Source organism: Ictidomys tridecemlineatus, chromosome 10 (assembly GCF_052094955.1).
Source record: "Ictidomys tridecemlineatus isolate mIctTri1 chromosome 10, mIctTri1.hap1, whole genome shotgun sequence".
Lineage (NCBI taxonomy): Eukaryota > Metazoa > Chordata > Mammalia > Rodentia > Sciuridae > Ictidomys > Ictidomys tridecemlineatus.
Genome location: NC_135486.1, coordinates 88,999,015 through 89,009,812, shown reverse-complemented (window position 1 = coordinate 89,009,812; position 10,798 = coordinate 88,999,015).

Genomic DNA, 10,798 nt, shown 5'->3' with positions numbered 1-10,798 from the left:
CTAGTCGTCTTTGAGTAAATGCATAAGCAAACACTAACTGTTTTGAGGGTTCTTTTAGGAAACAAATTCCCCAGAACAATAATTATGGCATAGAGCTGTGTGGGACCTTCAAAATATTCAGATGGGAAGAATGATGTCCTTCCTTGCTGGATAGGATTACCAGCCAATTTGTAATCAGGAGGAACAGAACTTCTATCACCCAACTAGTGTGTTGTATGTCATTATGTAAACATATGCTTCATAAATTATCAGGATTCTCTTCATGAACCAAGTGTTCAGTAATTCTTAACAAGTTCTTTCATCATTCTGATAATATTCTGAGTTAAAGAATCCCTCTCTCCATATATACTTTCATTTATTCCTGTCTATCATTCATCTATGTATCTATCTATCTATCTATCTATCAATCATTCTATTGTTCTATCATCTATCTATCTCTACAATGCTACCTGATCCTTGAAATCAGTGTTGATGTGGGCAAAAGTAGATAAAAAAGTAGAATTCTGTTTGGATATGCTATAGATTATTACAATTCTTTAGAATTCATATACCTAAACTTAATAATTTATGCATAGATGTGTAATTTGTTTACTTATCCTCTATCCATTCACCTTACAAATTAGATAACTAATATTTATTGGGTACCTGCTGTAAGTAAAGAATTGTACTAAATAATTTTCTAGAAAGTAGAGAATTACATCAAAAAGAGCTCTCCCTATAAGAGTATTCCAATCTAATTGAGATATTAGGGTATAAATTCAGAAAATGTTAAACAAAAACACAAGAGGTACAAATAGCTGAAAGTGACAGTGAAAGATTTTCTCATTGTGTTATAGACACAGTGTTAAAGGAATCATGTCAAAGGGAATTGGGGAAGATCTTCTGTACATACCATTGGGACCAGCACAGGGTTAGGGAGGTGGGAATTGAATTAACACGTGGAAGGGTTAGCAGGGTTTTCTATACCTGTATAGGAGGAGAGAGAGTCTCAAGAGAGGATTCATAGCTTGAGTCAAAGCCCAAAGACCCCAGAAAGTTCCCAGATTCAAGCTATCTGGAGTAATGCATAAGCCAGCTGGGCTGCTAGCTAGGGTTTGTAGAGTGGAGAGCTAGGAGGTAAGAATAGAGGATACTTTGGGCCAGACTGGAGAAATATGCTTAGATTACATCTCTTAAAGGCACATAGGCAAAAAAAAAAAAAAATTACCAGAAAAAATTTTCTTTAAACTGTATAATTATTAGTTTTCATTTCAACTCAGCAGGTGATCTTAGAATAATGGGAAAACTAGTAAACCAGAAATTAGTGGTCTTGGAGTTCACTGCTATCAGCGTACCCATGGTAAGCCCCTACCTCTAGGCCTCAAATAAAATGCACATGCTGGAGTGGGTGGTCTCTGAGGTCCCATCCAGTCTTGAGGGCTTATTGCCTCTTTGTTTACTGCCAAAAAATCCTGGGTGATATGGCTTCTTATCCCAGAAGTGAGTAATTTTTGGTAAGCAAAAGATTAATATTTTGGAGAAATCAAAGTTACTGCTTCCTGCTTATTTTGATGTACAAAAAACAAGAAAGAAAGGATAAGAGAGAAGTAAAGAAAAATAGGAAATAGGCAAGTGAGCCAAGAGAAGATAAAAACACATTTAAAAAGCATTCTAGCAGTTACTAGTAAATTCTAACAAAAGGTACTCTTCATTCTCCAATTTCCAATGTCCGGCAAAGGTCAATCAAAGAAAGCATGTTGTTGAACATGTTTCCTGACTTGAAGCAGAGTTGATTGGGTGGTGTTGAGATCCCTCTCTAGAGCAGTGAAGGAAACTTCATGGAAGGAGGAATTAGGCAAGGCTCTGGTGAACTCTGTGTTCCATGTTCTTTCCAGGTCGGGAACAAAAGAATCCAAGAATGAACATAATGAGTAGCTTACACTTTTCTTGAGTGGACAAGTCATTACTTTTTCCTAAGAAACAAAACAGAATTAAAGATATTTTAAGAAGAAAGCCTAAGCTATCTCAAACATGAAAGGAGACCTGTTGGAAAGACAAAAGACCAGCCTTTTAATGGCTTAGTGAATGAGTAAATCACTGGAAGGTATTGTTAAATGGAATGTTCCAATACACATTTATAGTTGGAATATATCATATCCAAACAGGTAATTAAAAAAAAATGTGTCTGAAGTCTGATGACCATGCAAGCTTGTCCATTTTCTGTGGAATAATGTGCAGAATCGAGTGGTTTTTACCTGTGAGATTTGCAGCTATTTTCTTTCTTTTTGTATGGATAGAATTAATTTCTACCATATATACTCTAGTTGGGCTCTATGGGATTTTGTGACTTTTCCTTCTGGATTGTTTCCAAATGGCTTTATGGGATTAAGTGTTTGGATTTTTTTTTCTTTTCTTTCTTTCTTTCTTTTTTTTTTTTATAATGAGCAGAATTCTGCCATTCTCATTTAAATAAAAATCTATGATTATCATTAATAATAGTTTTTGTTTTGTTTTGCAAAGTTTTGTCCAAACAATAATAGCAAAAGCAATTAGAAATAAAAAAAATTCATGGAAACTCTCATACCATTAGGAGGTCATTAAACTTGGCAAGAATTCCTATATTCAAAATTTTGGTCTCATTCCTTGGTCTTTGGATTACATTTTAGAAGAAGAGTGATTACATAAATTTTAATAAAATAAATGATGTTTGGCTACATCTTAACTTGTATTTCTTTGGGGGAAAAGGCAAAACCTTGTGAACTGAAGATGGAGAAGCAAATTTCGTTTTTAATTGTTATTGTTTTGAATCTAAATTTTATTCACCAGAAAAGAATCCAAGTTTGGGGGAGCCCTGAGGCTTTCATAATTTTGAAAGACCCTCTTTAAAGTGAATATCAAGTGAAGTCTGAAATGGAATGTTTCTTTAGAATGAAAAAAAAAATTACATCAAACCACACATTTACAAAAGCTTGGCAGATTTCACAAACATTATAAATGTAGGAAACAACAATATCTTTTCCAAGGAATCCATGACATGCTGCTAAAGTACTATCTACCTGCATTTCCTTGATTTATAATTTTACAACATTAGACGATTTGAAAAAATTTTTCACAGACTAGCTTCTGCCTCCATCTGTTTCAAATGTTGTTTCTCTTTTTCTATCATTGAGCACCATGGGACTCATTATTCTAATAGTGAAACTTCTGACCCTTATATGATGATGCTAAATGAGTTGGCAGGGTGGATAGTAGGGTTATTCTGGAAGCCATTTCTATCATGTGATGACCACCAATAACTATATATATATAGAAGTGACTACAAACTGTATAAATATATCCTTCTGGGTCCAGATGAAATGTACCCTCATCTCATCTCTGTAACCAGATTGCAAAAAAGTCCAGGGCACTTACAACTCTGTCCAATACTCAGTGGTGTCACAGAGCAGAAATTAGAGTAGAAAGATTGCAGTGGAAACTGAGTGCAGTGAACTGCACAAAAGCATGTGCCCTTACAAATGTACTGCTAGACCTTCTCTAGGAGCCTTAGAAATGGCAGATTCAAATGATGTCAAGTCACTTCTGCTAACAGTGTTTGCTTTTCCTAATTACAATTTTTTTTTTTTTTTTTGCAGAAGTAATGGCAGTCTTCTTTTGGAAGGCCCTCTCTGTCTTCCTCTGTGTGGCTTCCCTCTCATCACTCATCAGCTACCTCAAGTGTTGGCTTTACAGCTCACAGTATTTTTTTTTTTTCTGTTTCCTTGCCTCCTTCAGAGCCCAGCTCAATCGCAGGGACTTCTAGGGTGGCCCCTCCCTCACTTAAGTACAACCTCAGTATATTTGCTGCATGTTTTCTTAAACCTGAACAATCTCTGGAACTGCTCTTGTGATTTCTGTTATCTGACCATTTTCTTCCTTACCACTGTCACCCTTATACTCTAGAACATTCCATGATCTTGAGCCCTTCCGTGGCCTCAATCATTTCCACTGCAAACACTTTTAGGACCTTATTTCTCCCAGTTAGCCTCTAGGTTGAATTCTCCTTCACAAGGTCAGGGATCCATCATTGCTTCACATTCTACCCTGTTCCTTGCCAACTCCAGTTCCTTCATGCCCCTTTGGTCTATAAACAAGTTCACATCTTGTCCATATTAATTAAAAACTCTTAAGTCTATTTCTCTCTCTAGACTTGGAAATAAAGACTTTCCCCTTACCACTCTAAACTGTATTCTGACTAAAATCTGAAATGGCCTCTTAATTGACAAATACCATGTTCACTGGATTTTTAAAATTATTAAATATACAAGCTTTTCAAAAAATATAGATAATAATAGGATATACTTCCATGTGCTCAGTTACAAAATTAAAAAAAAACTTTGTAATTTCCTGGAGAAAGTTTTTTGGTTGTTTATTTAGCAATAAAGTTTATTTATTTAGCTATTATGAAGTTGACATTTATTTAATAGGCAGTGTTATTTTTGCATTTAAAATTCACACAAATGGTAATAGATTGCATACCAAAAGAAAGTTCCATAATGAAGTATACAGTGAATTAATCTATAATTTGCTTTTCTTATTCAAATTAATGTTCCAAATGTTCATCTATATTTATACAACTTTATCTTGTTTTTAAAAATTTCTCTAAAGTGATCTATTTTTGAAATATTATGATTTTATTTATCTTTTCTTCTACTGGCAGGTTGTTTCCAATTGTCAGCATTTCAAGAAATGCTACATTCTCGTACATACCTTTTCTGAGGAGATGGTAAAGTTGTGCTTTGTAACAGTTTTCATAAGTCATAGAATTTGCCTAAATGCCTTGTATTAGACATCATCAAATTGTCTCCAAAGTAATATATTGATTTATGCGACCACCAATAACATGACATTTCCATTTCCTCATATGCTTGCCCAAACTTGGAATTTTGATACTTTTATTTTCTCAATATTATGGGTATGACTTGGTACCTTATTTCAGTTTGCAATTACCATATTATTAGAGAGTTTGGCTATCTTTCTTGCAAATTTACTGTTTGCATTTTCAGCTACTTTGTTATATGTGGGTTCTTTGTATATTATGACTATTGATCTTTTATGCTTTAAGCATACTTTCCACTTTTCTTTTTTAAAAAATTTGTATCAGCGATTGTCATATGCATACGTGCCAAGGTCTCGGCTTGGCACCAGAATCACGAGTCACCACACACCTTTGTAGGTTCAAACAGCAATTCTTTATTCCTGCTCTCACACCGCCTCCACACAGGTCCAGGGGCAAGCCCGTTCTGCCGTCTGCCCGCAAAATTCACCTACTCCACGAGGCTATCTCCAAATCCCATTTTAATCTCACGAGAACTCAACGGGAACAAGCAGCAGGAACACCCTAATCCCAGCAATAATCTTCAACCTCCAACTTCCCTAAAACCCATTGTCTTAAACTGGCAACGCCTTAAACTCAAGGAGCCTGGTTACTTCCTCAAACCTGATCAGCTCTAAACCCGGATCCGCCTTGGTCCTTGAGCAAGGTCACCTTATTAAAGCATGCATGCAATGTCCCATGGAATGTCCTCTAAGCAGCATGGGGTACGCTTGGCAAGGAAATTTCGATGCGTCATTCCTACTTGACAATGGCCCTCAGCACATACGTATGGAGCAAAGGGAATTTTTCAAATCATGGGTTTACAAACCTATCTTGGCTAGAAGTTCTGAATTTGTCTTCTATTTTTAATGGCTTTCAACATAATACTTATTCACTATACAAAGTTTGGTAGTTTGAGAAAAGTATCAAGAAAAATTGTGCATTGCTGGGGCAATCACTGGTAATGTTTTGACATATTTTCTACGTGCCTATTTTAATTTTTAGTATTTTTTTCTCTATGATGCATTTTTTACATTCTGTACTTTGGCTTAACCTAATGGACATGGTTTTTCTTTCTGCTTTAATAAACATCTATTTTCATAAATTTTATCAGGGAGAGAAACATTTTAAACATTTAAAAAATATTGTTAGATTTATTAAATTTTTGAAGGAAGGCACCTAGCAGGGTATGGTTCATTTTTATTAGCTCATTTTTTTTTTCTGTATGGGATAGTTCTGCAAGTATAAATGACCAAGCAGTCTAAGCTTCTCAATGTTTCACTGTATAACATTCTAAAAATCAAGAATGTTATTTCAGAACGTGTTGTAGAGTGTGCTGTCACTTCCCCATGTGCCCTCTTCCTGTAATTCACTTACTAAGAGAATTTGGCTGAATGTTAATTCCTTCCTTGAAAGACTCATACTAGCATCTGGGACATGAATGTCATATTTAAAGCACTATACTGCCATTCAGAGTTTCAAACATATACTTTTAGAGTAAAAATATGTAAAGATATAAATCAAGAAAAATTTTAATTTGTATCTTTTATCTTCCCAAACATGAAAACATCTCCACCTTTCTCTGTCCAAATCAAGCATTCTCAAGCTTGTTAAGTTAAACTAGAATTTTTTTTGAATAAATGATTCAAACCATTTAAAATACCAGACTCTCTTTCAGTAAGGAATGTCAGATATTATTCCATTTGAAAGATTGTCTTCAAGCTCTGAATGAATGGTCAGAGAATGTACCAGTAACAAAATCTTCTTTCAGCTGTTGGTTTCTTCTGTCAAGACATTTCATTAACTTGTCCCTGTGAGAAATTAGTTCACAAGTTTTTTTTTTAAATCCCTTCTGTTGACACATTCTTCTCTTGCCCTGGGAATGTGGATTTCAGCAATACACTGAGCTGATTTTAGAGAGGTTTAAAAGCTCTCAGCAACTCCGTGCTTTTGGGACAAGTTTTATTGTTTGTTTTTAATTATAACCAAAATGAAGAAACTTAAGCAATTAACTGAAAACAGAAATATGATTTGAAGTCTGTATAGCAGCTGTCCTGGTTAATCTTATCTGTAAATTCTTTGTTAATACCCTTTTCTATTATGACTTGGACTTTGGGCAATTGCACATGGCTCTTCATTGGTTGGTTGGTTCTGCTGATCCAAGATGGAAAATCTTGGAAAGAACATTCATGTATGGAATTATTCTCTCCATACCTGATCTTAGCTGCTGACAAACAACCTCACTGTGTGTCACTTAAATTTTAAGTGAAAATTAAAAATTATGTTTCCGAAAAACTGCTCATTTGGACTCTTGGATGGAGGCATTGATGGAATTTCTAGGCTAAGTCTGATTTGGAACTCACTTTTCAGTGCAAATCTGTGATCACACATACACAAGACCTTTTGTAACTCTTTTTAAGAGTTCCTCTTCCTGCCTTCTAAATCCCTGTTGGACTTTTTGTTAATATATGCTATTCATTTTCCCCAGGAAAATTCAGCCTTGGCGCTTGGTGACAGATCTGATTCTACATAATTGATGATGAGTATAAATTTCAGTTGCTTCTGTTCTTTGTAGTGAGGGCAGGGATGTAAGGTCATATTGGTAGGGCCCAGACTCTAAGACTAAGAGCCTTTTGTGTTTTCTTAAGGTCTCAGGAAGTTTTGAACAGTTTATTTAGTGTAGCATAGTGAAGACAAAATTAGATTGGCTTCTCTAAAACCAACACATTCATGTTTAATAAAGCCATTCAACTGTCCCTGCTTCTGATAATGTTTTAGGGTTCTACCTAGAGGGGAATAGCTATATCTTTAAGCTTAAGACATTTTAACTAGCCATGGCCTTATTAACCTCTGACCTTTCTCAAGTTCATCAGGAAATAGAGTTTAGTACTCATTGCCTAATAGTAGGTTTGTGGTTATAATTACACGTTACCAAAATTAAGTCTAGTAACAGGAAATGTGTGAGAACTAATCCGTAGATACAAAAACAAACCTTTGACTTACCTACCATTTTATTGAAATTTCCCTCTTGACTCCATTTCCCTTTCAGTTAATAAAAAACTAGGGCTGCTCGTTAAAGCTTCTGGGAAGCTGTGTTGGCAGTCACTTTGTGTACCCTCTATTCCATTTCTTCAGGGGACTGTCCCGAGTCTATATGATCATGGGATGGCTTTCTTAGGAATGCTTAGGATAACCATGACTCATGCAGTTTACCCTAATTGGAACTTTCTAATTTAATAATTTTTATCTAAATTATATTTGAAAGCACCAAGTTGAGTCCATGAATGGAATTTGCAAAGGATTGAATTCAGGGGAACCTCTATCAATGAGCTACATCCTCAGCTCTCTTTTTGCTTTTTATTTTGAGACAGGATCTTGCTCAGTTGTCTGAGGTGTCCTCAAATTTGCAATCCTCCTGCTTTAGCCTCCTCTGTAGCTGGAATTACAAGTATGTGCCACTGTGCCTAGCCAGGCTGCAAGTCAAGTCTTGATATAGCAGTTTACCCTCAATGGTAAATAAGAGATAACAGAGCAAATGCTAAAACAAAAGCAAACAAATAAAAATGAGACTTACATTATTGAGAGGTGAAAAAGAAAGATATTTTTTTCTTACAAGATATCTTACATAGGTCCTATAAGACATCCTTCTGCCCATGCTCTGCAATTTACAGAAGACTCAGGGCCATTAACTTTATGTCCTTGGTTTTTAACTTCTAGAATAGCAGTATTAGAGCACTATGTAATGTTTTTCAGAATGTTTTGAGAGTAAGTAAAATAATAGTTTTTAAAAGCATTTCATAAATATAACAAAGTAAAGGAGATGGCTTTTTAAAATTCGAGGCTCTGGAATTATACTGATTTCATTTAAATCCTGTTTAGCAGAATATCTTCTGTTTATTAAATGTGTGCTCTTGGGTTACTTGCTTTAGTTTTCTTAACTCAGTTCTACTCCATAGAAATTGGTGGATCATATAACTGGTCCCCCCACACACACACATACAGCTGCAGTAAGGATCAAATTAGAGAATAAACTCAAAGCATTCAGAATGGAGTGTGAGAAGCAGCATCAGTCATACATCTGGTAGCTAGTTACGTTGATGATATGAATTACTGCATTGTCAATATGGATGGAGGCATTGATATAAATAGTCTGAGAATCATGAGGAGCCATTTGTCAAATGACAGCAGCAGGATTTGTATCACCTCTTTTGGCTACACAGTTCCCTTCTTCAACCAGGTCTGACCCTGACTGAGTAGAGAATTGGGGAAAGCCTGGATGCCACCCTCCTTTCAATTCCTTAATGCTACAGGCTCAGGTCTTTCTCACCAGGAAGCTTAACTCTAACACTGAGCAAAACCTGCCTAATGGCAAGGCCGGCTGCATCTTACCCCAGGCTGTCACTAGACTGTCCTTGTGCTCCCTCATACTTTTTTCTCCTTCCTGACAAACTCTTTTCCCTCCCCAGGCCCAGCACCTATGCAGGTCACATTCCTGGCCAGCTCTCACTCTCAGCTGGTTGTCAACCAAGGTGTTGGTTGATAACAAAGCTATGAACTGATAAGGCTTAATACCTTCAAGTGGTATTTTAAAAGACCAGGAAGCCTTCAAGAGCAAAAGAAATAGTAAAGTAACAACAGGCATTAAGTGTGTGTGTGTGTGTGTGTGTGTGTGTGTGTGTGTGTTGGGGAGATATTGCTAATTTGGGACCAGGAGACTTGATCCTCATTAGAATACCCCTGCAGAGGCTATCTGTGTTACCAAGGTCACAATGCAATAGTTTCTTCCATCCAAATCTGAAACCAATGCCATTGAGGAACTTGCTTTAGTTTTCTTAACTCAGTTCTACATTTTAGATTTCTCCATTTTAGATTTAATACATTTTATTCTTAGCCTACAATGCCTCAGGATAAACATAATGAAAATACAATTAACTAAAATGTTAAAATATTGATATGCCACATTTCCTGTGGTTGATTTAAAAAAATTACTTATTCTGTCCTCTGGAATATGATAGTCACAAAGAATAAAAAAATAAAATAACCCTTAAGAATAAACTGCTTGTCAAGTATTTCAAGGTGAGGATGCCCAAGTTGGTAAATACAAGGAGGCACAGGGTTCACCGTACTTCCTGATCTGGAAATTCATTTTTCTCTCTTACCATACATAAGACAAATTGGGCCAGAAAGGAAACTGCTGCCTGCTACAAGCTAAACCATGCTCAGGAGATTTGAAATCCAATAGTATTTCTGTACAAGTTAGTGGAAAATAAAACCCTCCAGGGAACTCTCTTACAAAGGATCTGAAAAGATTCAACTAATTTTGAATCAGGACAGTTGTTATTGAATGCTGGGGAAAGTTTTGTTGGTTACAGAGTGGCTGCAGGTAACCCTGAAAAAAAGTCTCATAAGTATGTGCTATCTTGTCTTTCAAATATTTATAATTATAGTGATCTAAAGGTTGCAACTAACTCATAGTATTTTTAAAGAATTTAATTTTAATTAATTTAATTTGATTAATTTAATTAAAGAAAATTTAGATTCATAGCAGAATTTAGAGGAAGGTACAGAATTTTTCCATATACCCCTGCCTCTACATATGCATATCCGTCATCCCCATTATCAACATCCCTTTTTAGAATAATACATTTATTATGATTGATGAAACTAGATTGACACACTATAATCACTCAACATCTATAGTTTATATGAGAGTTTATGTATTTATTTTCATAGTCTACAGAATATTTTCACAGCCCTAAAATTTTCCTGTGCTCTGCCTGTTTATCCATCCTACTCCTCAAACCCTGGAAGCCACTAACCTTTTGACTTTCTTTATAGTTTTGCATTTCCAGAATCATACAGTGGTCAGCTTTTTCAGATGGGCTTATCAATAAGCATGTAAGTTTCCTCCATGTCTTTTCATGGATTGATAACTCATTTCTTTTTAGTTCAGAATAAATTATATAT